Source organism: Peromyscus eremicus, chromosome 12 (genome assembly GCF_949786415.1).
Source record: "Peromyscus eremicus chromosome 12, PerEre_H2_v1, whole genome shotgun sequence".
In the NCBI taxonomy this organism is placed as follows: Eukaryota; Metazoa; Chordata; class Mammalia; order Rodentia; family Cricetidae; genus Peromyscus; species Peromyscus eremicus.
In genome coordinates this window covers 11,749,111-11,767,353 of record NC_081428.1, presented here as the reverse complement: position 1 = coordinate 11,767,353, position 18,243 = coordinate 11,749,111, and positions in this window count along the sequence as shown.

Below are 18,243 nucleotides of genomic sequence, written 5' to 3'. Positions count from 1 at the left end.
GCAACATGTAGGCGTACATGGTGCTGGAAAAGGAACTGAGAGTTCTACATCTTGTTTGGCAGGCAGCAGGAAAAGAATGCCCCACTGGGGCTGGCTTGAGCATCTGAGACCTCAAAGGCCACACCCAGTGACACACTTCCTCCAATGATGCCACACTTACTACACCAAATACATAGTGGCACTCCCAATGAGCCTTGCGGGGCCATTTTCTTTCAAACCATGATAATTATATATATAATATGCATATTATATATAAATTAAAATATTATGGGAAAATTACCATATTCAAATAAAAACAGGATATGGGGAAAGGGGAACACTTACTCATTGCTTGTGGAAGTGTACACTGATATAGCCTCTATAGAAATAGTTATGGAGGTTTCTCAAAAAGATTAAAATTGATCTATCACAAAATCTAGCTGTACCGATCTTATCTTGGGCATATATTCAAAGGATTCAATATCTTACTTTAGAAATATTTGTCCATCCATGTTTATTGATTCACTATTCATAATAACCAGAAATTGGAAAGAGCCTAGATACCTATCATCTGAGAAATAGATAATAAAAATATGGCACATTTATATACTGGAATATTATTCAGTTGTTAAGAAAAGTGAAATGATTAAATTTGAAGGTTAATGGATGGAGCTGGAAATAATCATCCTGAGTGAGGTTGCTCAAACTGAGAGTGACATATACTGCAAGCTTTCTTTTATGAGTGGGTGTTAGCTTTTAGACTTTAGATATATGTATCTCATTTAGAATAACCATAGATGTTAGGTAGCACAAAGGGATGAGTTTTGGTGACAGAATATTCCAAAAAAGGCGGGGATAGAATATAGTGTAACAAAAGGATAAAGAAGAAACTAAAATAGGAAGATTAAATGGAGACTGGGATAGAAGGGCAGAGTAAAGTAGGAAGTATTAGGGAGCATCTAACACCGTATGGAAACCTACTACTGTAGAATCATCCTAAAGTACTTAAAAGGACTTCAAATGGAGTTACTTTATAATGGAGAAAATAGTCTAACTAGACATCACTTGTTACAAAGTAAACCACTCCCAGTACCTAGAATGTATTATACCTTGCTGAGTATTTGAGCATAGGGGTACCATAAACACCCTTAAACATTACAGCCTATTGCCAAGGCTACTAGTTACCCTCCTCAACCTAACAATAAGGTCCTATTGCTGAAGATAATACTTGCTATTTCCTAAAACACTGAGAAATGAAGCTGATACCCACAAAAAGCACCACCTCTTCCTAGTAGTGCTTATAGTGCTGGAAGGTATTCTGCATGGTACCAGAGAAGAAAGCAAACATCAGTCTAACCATGTGCCAATCCCATGACATACAACAGTGACCTGACTAAAAGATACATTGATGCAATGGTGGTGCAAATATTATGGTAGCAATCAATCATATTCTGATAGGATTTACATCCCACTCTACAAAATGGAACTCAGAGTTGACTCTGTAAATTAGACCAAGAATCTGAGACTAGACAGGTTATAGGTCTTGGTTAAAAAGAAAAAAGAAAAGAAAAACCTACTACTATTATTCTAAGTAAAAACAAAGAAAAAATAGAAAAGAAATAATTCAACCATTTTGATTCTTGAATTTCTGCAAATCATTCCTGTGTAAAACAGCATTGTGATATTTGAAAACACTAATTTTTCAAACTTTTGATTAATGTTCGTTTCTGTAGTTTCTAATTTTGTATCATATTTAAAAAGTGCTGCATGTGACTTTTTCTGACTTAGCAGAAGCCAAAATTCCATAAGTTGATTTTAACTTTTAGTGGACAGGAAGGGACTTTTATTTCCCAAGAGTGTATTTGCTGACTTTATCAGAAGTACAAAGGAAACTGTTCTTTAAAGGAAAGGACCAGATCTCAAGTGTACCAAGATTTCAAGCATCATTATAAGAAAAGATCATGTTGAAGGTTCTCAGATATGGAAGTTGGTTTGTTTATTTGTTTGTTTGCTTTCCTAGAGGAGTATCCTGGTTGCTTTTTTTTTTCCCCTACAGGAGTATCCTGACTGTACATCCTTTGAAAATGTGGAGCAGATTACATGCACCAGTATATAGTTAGGTGAAAATGAAATCACCATTGCAGATGTCTTATGTCTCCTAATACCAAGTACAATGGATTCATCAAGCTATATGCACATACGCATGTGCACGTGTACACACACACACACACACACACACACACACACACACACACACAAATTGTACACATACATAGAATATCTTTGCTTCTGGAGTTCCTAGATCTTTCTCTATAATTGTGCTAACAAACTACTTTCTATTACATTGATAAATCATGGAGACTCTCAATAGCTGTGGAAAAGAATGTGTGTATGCATTCACGTGCATGCTTAGGTCTATGTTATTTACACATCTGTATGTTTCTGTTACAATCACATTTACTTATATTGAAGTGAGTGATTCATCATCCTGCTCTATGAATTTTTCTTGACAATTAGTGGTCTTTCCCTGTGTTATTTGACATTCTTCTTTGGGCAAATCACTTATTATTTTGAGAAAACTATAAAAATTCAAATTGTAAATCAAACTCACATAAAGTAGAAATCTTTTTCTTATCAAATCTTACATATAACTGCAAGGGTGAGAGTAAACACGACCTATCTGAAAAGCAAGGGCTGGCTGGGGTACCCACGCAGGCCTTCCTGTAGTTGTCATTGTGAACCTCCCTACATAATTAAATAAGAAGTCATGGTAAAATATAATGCCATATGCTTGGTTTTCACACTTAAAGGTACCGTTTAACCTACTATTTCATACATAAATGTGTTGTTTTTAATAAAGTACTAATTATAAACATCTAGAAAGGAAATGAGTGTGTGTCTAGCAATGTTGCTCCAGTCCTCGGAAGAACAATTCATGATGTAAATTTGGTATGACTAGAATGATTCCAGATTTTTCAATACAAATATTTTCTGTATGAACAAATTAAAAACTCTTCAAAAATTATGTTTAGTCACAAGATGTATATATTTATATGTTATCTTAAACACAAGTTTAAGAGAAAAAAATAAAACAAAATGACAGTGAATGATTCCATCATTAACAGTAATTTTGTGTATGTGAGATTGTGTTTTAATTCTCTTCTAGCTGAAGCATGACTAACTGATTCATCATGAGCTGAATGAGACAATGAGTCTGGTTACATTGTAAACTTCCATCCTTCACTCAAAACAGGATCAGAGATAATGTTTTCTATATGAAGGCTCAAATGTTGAGTAGGATTTTGCTGAAGTAGTCTGCTTCTTACCACTTTCTAAAAGACTTTATTGAAATTATTATACAGAAGAGAATCCAAACTGTGTTTCTTGGGGGAAAAAAATAATGGAGTATAAAATAAGCATCACGAATAGAGAATTGGAGAATTTTGATAACTTCACTTAATCTTTAGTAGTTTCATCCTGGAGCTAATTAGGTCTCCTTAAATTCTGCTTGGACCAGTGGCTGTGGGGAAAAACCAAAAATGGTTTCATTAATCAGTCACTTGAGATTAGCTGATGATGATAAAATGACGCTCACTCACTCATGAAAATCTGCTTACATTATTCCACTTGTATATATTATGCATAATGTAGTTAAGAAATGAAATATGTGAAGAAAAGGTTTCACAAGAATAAATATGCTGGCAGTGGAATTCACTGGTAATTTAAAGCCCATTTTATAAAATGTCTGTTAATTTCCAGGGACTGTAAATTAACATTATAACTTTAAAGCATCATTTATTGAGTGTTGAGTTACAACTTTTGGCAGAGTCAATTTTATTATTTCAGACATTATTTTTCTGAAAAGCCATTATTAAGTTACACTTCCACAAGGCTGATTCAATAGCTAATGGTAATCTTATAATCTTCATTATTGTTCATCTAAATTCCATGGTTCAAGGAACTTAGAAGCAGCTCTGGCTTCTAAAACTTTAAATATCAACAAGGATATGAAACAGCCGAAAGTCAGTGGCTTATCTTCATATCAGTTATATAGTCTAAAATATCTAGAAAATTCCAAATTGTGTTCCAGAGAGTGCCAATTATTGCACACAGGGCCAGCACCATATTATCATCTATTTAATATGTGAAAATACAACTTAAGGATTTTATATACAGCAAACATATTAAGGAAAGCCTCTGCTAAAAGTGCTGTGTAACTCTAAAAGCTGGAGTTCCTTCAAGAACCATCAAGGAAAACAAGGTGAGAAATGACCACACATTGTGTGGACTGATGGAATTCTTCTGGATTAACTGCATTTAATATGAGAAAATTTAGAGAGGTCTCTATGGGTTAGTCAAAATAGCAAGTAATCTGAGTACCTACTAACTAGTTTTACTTCTCTGTGAAAAATAGAATAGTTCCCGGCATATGGTCCTATTAAACTGTAGGTATGTCTTCCACACATTAACATTATTTCTGAACAATGTGGAAGAAAACAGTGATAAAAGCTTATAATTGAAGTTAAGAACTTCTTAACTTCATGAAAGCTCATCTGCATTGGAACTGAAAGTAACCTTTTAGTGAAAGAATCAACATAATGCTCGTTACACATTTTCTTTCACAGCTCAAAGGCATTCTTATAGGATGTATCTATGTACCAAGTGATAAGGACAATACAAGCTTTATGTTCCCATACTTTATATTAGAAATTGTGTGGGTCTATGTTCAATGAAATATAGCTATGGTAGTGAAACTTATCCCGACCTCCATGGCTGCGATTCTATGAACAGCCTATTAAGGAGAAAGGAACATAAGACAAATCTTTGGAAAGCTTAACATTAACTTTTCTCTTTTTTGTGGAGAACTAAAAATAAATCTGAAGTATAATGTTTAACTCACCCCTAATATGAAAATCAAATTTTTATAGCCACAAAGTTTTAAAACCTGATTGATTAAGTTATAGCCTGAGATATTCTTGAAGAAATTCCTTAATGCACCTTATACATAAGATTTTTACATGTCATTAATACTACTTCGGTATTTACAAAAATACATAAGATTTATTTTCTTCCAGTTAACTATAGTATTTTTCAAATACTTTGATACATGGATTTATACTTATACTGTTGTTTACTTATTAGAGCATCCAAGTCTTCTATCTGACCAAAATACAATCACCATTCTGCTCTATATGCTAGTTTATTGTTTTTATCAAACAAATTCATTCACAAAACAAATATGTTACTCTTTGTGGAAGTTAAAATTTAAATATTAATATAGCAATTGAACCTCATAGTCAAGGTAAGCAATTCTTAGTTTCCAACCTATACTCCACATAGACATGTTTAGTTCTGTTGTTGTAAAATCAGTCTCATTATGATTTGAAGAAAACAAAGTCTACATTCTGTGTTCATTGTCACAGTGTACACCTGTAGGTTGTATTGTCTGACTTGTATGCCATACGAGATTTTCTGTTATATTTTTGACAGATGATATACTGATGATAGATAGACAGATGATTGATAGATGATAGATAGATAGATAGATAGATGATAGATATATAGATAGATAGATAGATAGATAGATAGATAGATAGATAGATAGATAGATAGATGACAGATAATAAATCGATGCTATAATATAGTAATGCCATCAGGCTTTTGTTCATAAACTTAATCTAGCTCCTTCAAAAGGAAGATTTTCTGTGCTATTCACTAAACCCCCAAACTAGACTCATATTACCCAACCATTTCCAGCTTCTAGAGTAAACAGTTGAAGAGAAGCCCATATCTAACAACAGACATGAGTTTTAGCCTTCTGAAAAGACTGACCAAAACTTGAAAACATTGAATGTTCCTAAAACTGGTGGTCAGACATAGCCATGTTCTTCTAAAGCATTTGGGGAGCAAAACTAAGCATATGTTTTAAAAAATATAAAATAAAGAAAACCAATACCACAATCTTATGTGAAGAAATTCTAATTAAAGAGATAAAGATGGTTTGTGAAATTGTTGAGTCAGGGAAATTTAGTAAGAAACAGATTTCATCTCATCTTAAGAGAAATGAAGAAAGAAATACTCAAGGAGTTGAAATTATTTGGTTAATGGATCTGGGTTCATTCTTAGGCCACTGTGACACTGGGTTCAAATGTGCACAATGGCTTAATATTCCTCCCACATTTATGCAATTCGTAGTGTGTGGTGAATTGGAAATTTTCAAATAATTTATTTTAAGATTAGTGGGCAAAAGTCTAGTAGAATTATTTGGCAAATGTTTAAAATCTAAGATACCACAAAGTTTGATATCATGGTAAAATATTTAGAAGAAGGTGTTTGTAGGAGAGTTCTGTGAAAATAATAAACAGTATTTCATTAATATCCATTTTTGAGAGTAATAGCAGTAGCTGCAATCTACTGAACATGACCGTGACCTGTCAGTCTGTGAGACTCTAGAGGAATGTGCCATCTAATTTAACTCTTGGAACGTACAATGTCAAGTGTTGATCCTCTGCTTTACATCTATGTAAGGAAAATGTAGTAAGTTCACAAGTCAAATGCCATATAAAATAAGAAAGGTATGTGTTTAAGACAAACAGAATGGACAAATTACTGGGTTTTAATGACTGCATCATCTTTAATTCTAAGCTATAAAATAAAGTGATTCGGTATACAACATTATCATCTTAATTTGATTAAAGCAAATGGAAAGACCATTTTTTTAAAAAAAAACTGTTTCTCTTGGGAATTTTATTTGTTTGATTACATAACTTGGTAAATGTCACCAGATTAAATCATTTATAACATCTCTCCATAAAAGCTAAGGATACAGCTTCTCATTGTTAGATTTAAAACATACAGTTTATTGCATTTAAAATATGGATCCATAAGTAATAAATAATTAAAATAATACTTAAAAGTGGCCTTTGAAGCTTTTTAAATTATGCTTTTACAACTAGGAAAATTTTGTAGAATATGTCACTTCATTTAATCCCTTGCTATTTAAATTATGTCTTTTTAGGAAGACAAAGAATACAGGCAACATCTCCTGGAATAATCTACACAAATGTTTCTGTTTTAAAAGCTAGTGAATGTACTGCAAAGGAATTCTAAAGTGGACAGAAATACTTACATACTATATTTTAATTTGTATAGTATTCATAGTCTAAGTTAATGACTGATATGGGTGGACATTTATCTCCAATTATTTTTGTTTTAATGTAGTTCCTAATAGCTATCAGGTTTTATACCTAATCTTGCTATTTAACAAGTGATGGGAGTTTACTATTACATTTTATAAGTTAGTTTAAAGTTTTTCAAATATATTTCCATCTAGGAACTATGTGTTTGGAACCTTTGCAGTTTCCTAAGTAGTACATGAATAAATGTTTTTCAGAATCCCAATTATTTCCTTTTGATATCTATCCTAGAACCTGAATGACTTTGTCAAATGATTCATGTCCTTTTAGACCTGCAGTTGTTATAGCTGCCTAAACTTTACTCTTTTTAAAATGTGCCCTTGAGTTTAATATAAGGAACTATTTTATTTATTTATTTATTTATTTATTTATTTATTTATTTATTTATTTATTTTATTGCTGATCTTTATTCATTTCTACTCATGTACAGGTCCCCTTCCATTACCATTTTTACCATGGAACTCAATGGAATCTTATCATATATTTTCTAATAAATATATATCATACTTAACAGAAGTCTTCACAATCTCACAAACATTTACAATTCCTTTATATTTTAAATTTTGTGTATGAGGCTTGTGAAATGACTCAGAGAATAAAGTGATTTTCCAACAAGCTTGAAGACCAGAGTCTGACCCTTACTGAGGAGATAAGACAGAACTGACTTCCACATGTTGCCTTCTGACCTCCACTTACACACTATGGCATGGGTGCTCAATCTCTCTCTCTCTCTCTCTCTCTCTCTCTCTCTCTCTCTCTCTCTCTCTCTCTCTCTCTCACACACACACACACACACACACACACACACACACACACACAAACACACACACACACAAACATACAAACACACACACACACACACACACACACACACACTAAATTCATATAATCCTTTGCTGTTTAGAGCTTTTTCTCTTTGTACTTCCTTGGCTGTTTCTTGTGCAAAAAGTTTCTGCAGACCCAAAGCTTGCATTGTCTCAAGGTTATTGTAGTTTAAATGTTTTTAAAGCCTAATCCAAAACAACTCAAGTGTAATTCATCTTGTTGATGTGTGGCCCGGACCTGATTTGATTTTATTTCCTCAGTCATTTTTCAAGCATAGCATGCTTAATGAGAAATGCCTGGCTCAGACTCCAGTGCTGTTTACAATCACATACTAAGAATTTAAAGAGACAGAGGCTGCCTATGGATTTTTCAATGTCTTCCAGAATGTTTCTGGCAAAGTGAGTTCTGTGCAAATTTATCTCAATGAAGACCTCATTTTCTCTATTGCTGCCACAAAGGTGTAAATCAATCCATAGCACACTTTGAGAATATTTAGAGTTCTAACAAATACCTTCAATATAATATCTTTCAGTGCCTTCAGTTTTAAAGATGAATGGTTCTTTCAAGAATTTCATATGGATCCTTTATATATCATACAGTTTTACTTATCACATGAGTTTGATTTGTGTACATATAATTTCTTCTCACTCATTGCTTACACAGGAAATGTATCAGAATTCTCTGGGTTTTTTCCCTAACTTGCAACTGATCATGGTTGGTGATTTTGATCTATTTTAATTACCTATCTTGAAATTTCTAATAAAAATTAACATTTATTTTTACTAAAGCCATTATTTTTTTCAATATTGAAATGCTCTGTCAATGGAAATTATTCTTTGTTCCTTTTGGAAATACTAAATAAGAATGGCTTTATCACTTCATAATTTCATATATCAATAGTTGTTGATTTCATAAAGTAATACTTAATCACATTTTAAAAATAACTTACAGGGCTGGAAAGATGATTCAGTGGTTAAAAGCATTAGCCCATCTTTCAGAGGCTCTGGATTTGATTCCCAGCATCCATGTATCTGCTGTCCCAGGGGATGTAATGGACACTGCATGTTTGTGGTATAGACATACATACTCAGGCAAAACACTCATGCACACAAAATAAATGGAGAAAAATAACTTTAGAGTATTCTACATTTTCTTCTGTTTTGCATTGTTTTGTGATGAAAAGAAACATTAACATAGCTTATATTTACTTTGAGTGTCTTTCAAAGTGACCAAATTGGTTTTCTTTTTAGAATTGCTAGTATGTTATTATAGTAACAAATCTAGTATTCTAAATAAAATTTCAGGCATTATATCTACAGGAATAATGGACAAATTTTTCTATATAGGGTTTGATGTATTTTGACAAATTCATCAAGCTCTTACATTCAGCCCCACCCTGTCATTTTCTGCATCTGGATACTGCTGAAGTTCCTGAAATATAATACCAATGGGTCTATCTTATGTACGCTTTTATGATTATCTCATCTCTGTAGCATAACATAAGTCCATATTTATGCTTGCATAGGACCTTTTTATTTTAAAATATGTTTAACTTTGATTATTAACCTTCCACTAAAGAAATACTTCTTTTTTGTTTCTAGTCTTTTACTATTTTGTGTAAAGCTAATATATACCTTATGTTCAAATCCTTTTTTAGAATTAAGTGTTTATTGGAAAGCCATATGTTAACTTTATAAGCAATGAATATATCTTTTAATAATTAAATACACTAATTTCTACCCCAACAAGATATAAAGGTCATACTTGCTTCACATCCTAGCCCATACTTGAAATCATCAGTCCATTCAATTTTTAGCACTGAAATGGACAAAAATGGCTCTGCAAGTTGCTATGTTAGTACTTAGTGTGGGAGAACGTCTACAGTACACATGGTAAGCTCAGAAAAGAATTTTGAGAAGAGAGATATCCAAGAAAAGTCCTTAGAGAAACAAAATCATGGAGAAGTATGGGTCATCTTCCCTCCATACAGTAAGAACTCTTCAAGTGTTCTCATAAAATGGTTTCACTAGCATTTCTGCTTAGAAGATTGAAGAATGGGTCTGTGGATTATGCTTCTGTTGGTATGTGTTTGTGAATGTGACTGAATGTATTCAAAACTATAATTATTTCAAAATGTATTTAATAACTTCCATTACATTTCCCAGAAAAAAAATATGAAAATTTAACTCTAGATTGACAGTGATGTTTAAAAAATATCATCTCAGACACAACAGGAATAACTCCAAGGTTACAGTATTTTCCTGGAATTTATGAAGTAGAATTTCAGAATTCTTGACAACATAACAAGCAGATGGAGCCTGCTATGACTTATTCTCAAGTCAACTGTCTGGTAATAAGTAGAAGCTGCCTGTATTTACTCCACTTTAGAAGCTTGGCATATGTTTAAGTGTTTGGAAACCTGCATCTATGTCAGAGTTATTAAATGGATTAGTGATCTGAACTTAATGCTGATTACATTACCTGAAGCATCTCATGGTGTCATTTTACTAATTTTTCTAAGGTGAAATGTGTAAGACGAATTGCTAAACAGTCTTATTAATAAAAACTCGGAGCCAGATAATGGGGTGAAAAACTGAGAGATCAGAAAAGCAGAAAGAAGCCAGCCATCTTCTTACCACTTGGAGATCCTCAGCCAGAGAGCTACTTCCGGTATACCAACACCTATATGCCTTTCTGTTCTGCATCTCACTTCCTCTCTCTGCCCAGATACATATACATCACTTTCTGTCAGTCTGCACAGACCTCCAGACCTCTATGGTTGGTGCTGGGATTAAAGGCAATTAAAGGCACCATGCCTAGCTCTCTTCCCAGTGTGACCTTGAACTCACAGAGATCCAAATGGATCTCTGCCTCCCAAACGCTAGGATTGAAGGCATGTATTACCACTTCCTGACCTCTATGTTTATTATAGTGGCTGGCTTTTTCCTCTGATCCTTAGATAAAATTTATTAGGGTGCACAATATGTTGGGGGACACAATATATCACCACAGAGATGAGTGCTTTTGTTCATTGGTCATCTTCAGTGATTCTAAATACAGAATTTACTATTGTTCAGGTATATGGTAATCAAGAATAATAAAGTCTCTATAAAATCCAATTTTCTAGCCGGGCGGTGGTGGCACACGCCTTTAATCCCAGCACTCGGGAGGCAGAGGCAGGCAGATCTCTGTGAGTTCAAGGCCAGCATGGTCTACAAAGCGAGTTCCAGGAAAGGTGCAAAGCTACACAGAGAAAACCTGTCTCAAAAAAACAAAAATAAATAAATAAATAAATAAATAAATAAATAAATAAATAAATAAAATCCAATTTTCTGAAATTGGACAAAAACCCTTTCCAGACTCAAAGGGCATTTTGGTGTGATAGTGTGACTGACACTTTCGGTGTCAGCAAATGTAGTTTACAACTGAAGAGGACCTTGTATTTAAATAATCTCGTTCTTAACACAATAAGGGAAATCAAGAGATTTGTGGTATAATGACAAAAGGAAAACTTTCAACTCAATCAAAGGAAATCTTCTGAAATAACATTAAATAATAAGAACCTAAAATGAGGACTCTATAAAGCTGGCATATGATATGATTATAAATGAACCTGAAATTTCCCTAAACTACATTCTTTATGTTGCTGTTCAGAATTACAAAAGTATTAAAATAAAGTATGCTGAAAGGAAATTCCCTTCATCCATCTTGGCAGTTCAGGTTGAAGTAATAGCTCACAGGGGAATAATCTCAAAATGCCTGATTTTGGATGGGTGAAAATTCAGGAATTATGTCAAGCTTGTCGTTCAAAAGTCTCCTCATTAAAATAATTTCACTTAATGAAAATCTTGCATACTTAAAATTCAGAGAATGAATAATATTGGTCCTAGAATTTGAATGATATACCCTGCACACTGCTATGGGATAATGCTTTTGTACACTGGTTTAATAAAATGCTGATTGGCTAAGAGCCAGGAAGGAAGTATAGGCAAGGTGAGCAGATGAGAATTCTGGAAGAAGACGGGCTGAGTCAGGAGTTGCCAGCCAGACACAGAGGAAGCAAGATGACAAGGCAGAACTGAGAAAAGGTACCAAGCCACATGGCTAAACATATATAAGAATCATGGGTTAATTTAAGTGTAAGAGCTAGTCAGTATTAAGCTTGAGCTAATGACCAAGCAGTTATGATTAATATAAGCTTCTGAGTGATTATTTTATAAGTGGGCCACAGGGCTGGCAGGACCAGAAAAAAACTTGTGACTACAGCACACACAGAGAGGGGGGCAGAGGAGAAAAGAAAATGAGGAGGAGGAGGAGGAGGAGGAGGAGGAGGAGGAGGAGAAGAAAAAGAAGAAGAAGAAGAAGAAGAAGAAGAAGAAGAAGAAGAAGAAGAAGAAGAAGAAGAAGAAGAAAGAGGAGGAGGAGGAGGAGAAGAAAATGATATATTATACATAATTGTAATACTAAAATGTATACATGAAAAATGGATTGATTTTTGCTCCCTGCCAAGAACAATAAGAAAGTACCATTTTACTCAGCAAGAGAGAGAATGCAAAGATCAAATGAAGATAATTATATTGGAATTCAGTAAAATGAGAAGTGAGGGTGGATGATACATTTAGGTATGCATGTACAAATTGCACTTAGTAGAGAAAATTATTTACATATTGCAAATAAGTGCCTAGAATGTTGAATAAGTATTAAAATTGTGGAACATTTGTGTGGAAATGACATATGTTTCAATTGAACTGATAACATGCTAAGGAAAGTAGAAAGCACAAATAAAATGAATATAAAGAAAACTAATTGGAAAAGAAAAATAGCCATAGATATATCCTCTAACACACTAAATGGAGAACAAAATCATGTAGTCTTCCCCACAGAAAGAAAATTTATAATACACAAGCTAATCTTATTATCCTTCTGTCTCTAGCATCTGCACACAGCAGGTGTCTCAACATATTTATGAAATAATTCAATGTAAAATAATTCTCATCATAGTATTTCACTGTTCTTGAAGATGGGAAAATTGACTCCTCAAGGAATAAGGTAATCAGCAACCCAAGTCTACTTGGAACTTCTCTAAAGAAACATGCTAATTACTCCAGGGTTGGAAGAAAGTTGAGAAATAATGAGAATAACACTAAGTTGAGCAGATGTGGCCATTGCACCTTGTTGGTTTTAACAACTTTAATTTGGGCATGACAGGTATAAAACGCAAGCAGTGGAGATGATAATGGGTCATAGCATTGCTGTGCAGAAACCTGGGTATCAGTCCATTTCAAGACTGTAGATGATGTGAGTGCCTTTGGCCCTCTGGCTATAAATAAAAGAATGTGAAATTATAAATAAGCTTCGGATTTAAAGTACAGAAGAACTGTAGAGTCTAGGGTTAAGATTTCAAACAAACAAACAAAAGAACAAAAGCTGGTCTTGATAGGAGAATAGACAGACAAATTTTAACCATCCAAGAAGAGGGGCTGAAAGATTATGAGAATTAGAGGACCAGAAAGTCTGATGAGATTGCAAGAAATAAGATGGAAACTACACCCATGATACCCCAACCATACAGCTGCCTTAACAAGACTGAACAATGATAAAAACTAATAGACATGCTAATATGGAAGGGAAAATTTCAAGGGGCCCCACCCATAGACAAAGAGCTATAGGCACCTAACCAGTTTTCAGAGGGATAATTAATTGGTGTTCTCCAAAGATGAGCCTCTAAATGGTTATATACTACCAAGTGCTCATTCATGAAATCATGTATTTACTAGATGTAAAGCAGGGATGACTGGACTGCTACTCACAACTCCGGGGAGGCTACCTAGAGAGCAGGACCCTGGAAAAGACACAGGGATCGCCCAATGACAGAGAAATGGATGAGATCTACATGGACAACCTAGACGTGAGTGGGGGTAATGAAGGGCAAGGGTCGAGGGAAAGAGAGCTTAGGGGAGCAGAAGATCCCAGCTGGATCAAGAACAGAGAGGGAGAACAAGGAATAAGAGACCATGATAAATGAAGACCACATGAGAATAGGAAGAAGCAAAGTGACAATTCGCATTAAACTTGGGTTCCTTCCATGTAAGATACCTAGCTACTACTCCAGGACTCTTGACATAAGTTGATTCAACATTGTAATTGAAGTGAAATTTAAATAAACATCTTTCAAATGTATCATTGTATTTCTTTTTTAATTTTATGATTTAATTTAATTTTACATATCAGCCACGGATTCCCTTGTTCTCCCCCGCCCCGCCTTCCCCCCAGCCTACCCCCCATTCCCATCTCCTCCAGGGCAATGACTCCCCTGGAGATTGAGTTCAACCTGGTAGATTCAGTCCAGGCAGGTCCAGTCCCCTCCTCCCAGGCTGAGCCAAGTGTCCCTGTATAAGCCCCAGGTTCCAAACAGCCAGCACATGCACTAAGGACAGGCCCCGGTCCCACTGCCTGGATGCCTCCCAAACAGTTCAAGCTAATCAACTGTCTCACTTATCCAGAGGGCCTGATCCAGTTGGGGGCTCCTCAGCTATTGGTTCATAGTTCATGTGTTTCCCTTAGTTTGGCTATTTGTCCCTGTGCTTTTTCCAATCTTGGTCTCAACAATTCTCACTCATACAAACTCTCCTCTTTCTTGCCAATTGGACTCCCATTGTATTCCCTTGATGCTAAGGGAGCTCAGAAAATTTCCAAGATGGCTAAATGTGAATGAACTGGTATAGAGGGCAGTCTATTGCTGTACTAGACAAGTGATGACTTTGAGTTGACTCCTATGTGTTTACACAACCATTTCACACATACTACCGTGGTCTGCTTTTAATATATATCATGCCAGTAAAAACATAAATGAGTAAATGTTTTGATATTCACAAGGTAAAGGAATAATTGTGTCTGGTCATCCACTAAGTGAAACTCCATATGAGGTCACACATGATCCTAATACTTGAGGTATCTGTTTTTGGTAAAAAAATGCCACCACTTCAGATCTGATGCAAATATACTAATGTGTTTCTTTAGCTCCTAAAATAAACTTCAAAATCTAAACTTTGGGGTTTTCATCTCTATAGCTGGGCTTTCGAATATTGAGTAGTTTAATGGCATAATATGACTTCAATGAGTTTGATTTTTCAATGTAACTATAAAGCATGGGACCTTATGCATACAAACTGAGTGAAAAATCCTTTTAATTTCATCATTAGTTTTTCATTTTATTTATGTGTGTATGTTTATGTGTTTTGCACATATGTATGTTGGGAGATGACCAGAAGAGGGTATTGGATGCCCCCTGGAATGGTGTTCTTAATGGTTGTGAGCCATGTGTTATTGGTGCCAGATTCCCAACCATCAAGTTCCTACACTCTGCAAAAAAGAAAACGTGAGGTTGATGATCCATCATTCCAGACTCTACTGTTCATTTTATTCATGATATATATTCTTAGCATATTTGGCATGTTTCACAATAGTAGTTTATCATAAAAGCACACATCTTTTATATATTGTGACTGTTATTCCAATAACACATTGTCTTTAAACAACAATTTGCTTTTTTTGTTTTCACTTACCAGGATTTTAAAAATCAATGAAGCCATTCTATAGCTAGTGTCATTCCCTTTCTCCTGTCACTATGTAAGGTTCAAGAGGTTTATTCATCTCCAAATTGACCTAGTCATGCATATTTCCCCTTCTCTTTCATCTCAGAAGACCAGGCTTCCACACAAGATGGCAGTCATCAGAATTTCTTATATGATAACTGGCTTTGGAGAGGAGTATACCAACAGAGGTGACAGGAAGAGTAAAGGTATGCAGCATCACTGTTGCCATATGCTAATTAGCAAACTCAGTCAATGAGACACACCTCTCCCTCAAAGAAGGGGAGTGAATGACTTATATGTAGTTGTGTTGTGTAAGTCAGATTTTAACTATGGCACACATATGAAGAAACTGCATATATTTATAAATCAGAGAACAGAGAATAAACTTCTAAGTGAACATTCCAAAATATGGCTCCAATAATATATTACTATCAAGATGCCTTTAAAATGTCAACAATGAAGAAGTTTATTTAACCTGAAGATAAAGGAAAGTTTTAAAAGAGATTGTCAATTTTCTTCATTCATTTTATTATTTCCTCATTTATTCATTCATGGCATGAATATGTCTTGATGTACTATCATGAGCCTCTAGGGCTTTTATTAAGCAAAGTAACTGTAACCACAAAGAGGCAAATATTTCCTTTTTTTCTTCATGGTGTTTATAATTTAATAGCACAGATTGCCCTCTCTTTAAAAATCATTTGACTAGAATCCTGGTATTGAAGAGAACAGTGTTTGTATAATTTGTAAATGATAAAAAAAAAACTACACTCAACAGAGATTAATGTAACATAAAATAATTAAGTAAAGTGCATAGATGCATTCAGTTATTTAATCAAATAAGCATAATTTAGGGCTTTGTTGTATCCCTAGTTCATTCTAAATCTTTAGGCCAATGTGTAAACCATGTTCTAACAAAAACAGATGCTTCCCAGCACACAGGGCCACTCCATCTGCTCTTGTAGCTCCACATGGGAATGTCTTCTTATTGCTTACCAGCCCATCCCTGGTTCCAAGAAAACATGAGCCTCTTAAAACAAAGTTGAAAATCTAGTGGCTTGCAAGTCAACTGGCAGTGTTTCTGCATTTTTAAGCAAGCTTGGATATCAGGGGGAGCTTAGTGTTCACTCTGAAACTGACCCCTCTGAGCCAAGTTCGGAGTAGTGTGAGTTATCAAACCTGACAGCCTTTTGGCAAGTCTTTGAAGACTCTCAGACCAGGCTCCTTTCCAAGCTCAGCTGGGAACAATTAGGATAAATAACAGCTCTTGCAATGGCTAGTTCTTACTATGCCTTTTATATGTGTTTAGTGTGCAATAATGGAATTTATGGCTTATCTATAGCACACTATCCACTCAGAAGAAAATAGGATCAGATTGAAAGGTGAGACCGCCTTGAGAGTTGCAAACCCGGGCTTGGGAGGGAAGCAATAGAAACGTACTTTGAAAAGCCTTACTCTTAAGATTTTCTGAAACACAATTAAGCAAAGTACTATAAAATATAATATTTCCCCCAATTCATACTCCAACACCAAAAATAATATTTTGAAAATCTTGTTCAAACACACCACATACACAAGGCACATACATACACAGGATCAAGAAATTGTGACCACCCTCAGCAACCAAAAGTGTCTGATAGTATGTGATGCAGATGTCCAAAGCTAAGGCAAATATGGGACATACACACACAATGCTGGTACACAACAAATTGAAGGCAATGAATGGAGGCAAACAGGAGAATCACAGTAGATGCAAAGCCTCCATATCAAAAATAAATCTTCATTCAGCATTGCTAAGCTCCTGGCTTCATGTCTATTCAGTTTTGCTTTTATTGGTTGTTTTACTTTATTTGTCCCAAGGGTAAAGAAATGCATCTATCTCATAGTTAAAATACGAAACTTGGCCTATTAAAAAATAAGGCTTTGACCCGATTAGTTGCAACTTAGGGTCGTTAAACTATCATAACACCTCGTCAGTGATTTTGTCAGTTGGACATTCTTATACTTTTAATGAGAAATATTTGTTGTTAATAATTTTGCCTCAGTTTTTAAATCAAGTAGTAAATGGTATTTATTCAAAGTTGTGCATATAGATATCTTTTACATATCAATAATTGGTTTGTATGTGTTTTTCCAGGTACATTTTACCCATAATACAAATATCTTTGTTGATTTAAAATGATAATTAAAAAGGTTTAAAGTTTTTTTTTGGGTTTTTTGGTTTTTTTGGTTTTTCGAGACAGGGTTTCTCTGTGTAGCTTTGCGCCTTTCCTGGAACTCACTTGGTAGCCCAGGCTGGCCTCGAACTCACGGAGATCTGCCTGGCTCTGCTGGGATTAAAGGCGTGCACCACCACCACCCGGCAAGGTTTAAAGTTTTAGGGAAGTCATTTACATTCCTATACATCCAAACAGCCCTTTGATGGCATGTGAGTGATCTGATTGTAATATCTATCAGTGCTTTAATTTCCAAGGTTATGTCTGCTCATCTGTCTAGATAAGGGTAGTACCTTCTCTTATTACTCCATGGGTATCCTCTCAAATGCACATACTTTGTTGAAGAAGGTAATGTCATCTGAGAGAGAAGTATCAGCCTTTGGTTAAGTGTCTACAAAGTAGCTGTGTACCCTTGTTATAGCCTGTAAATAA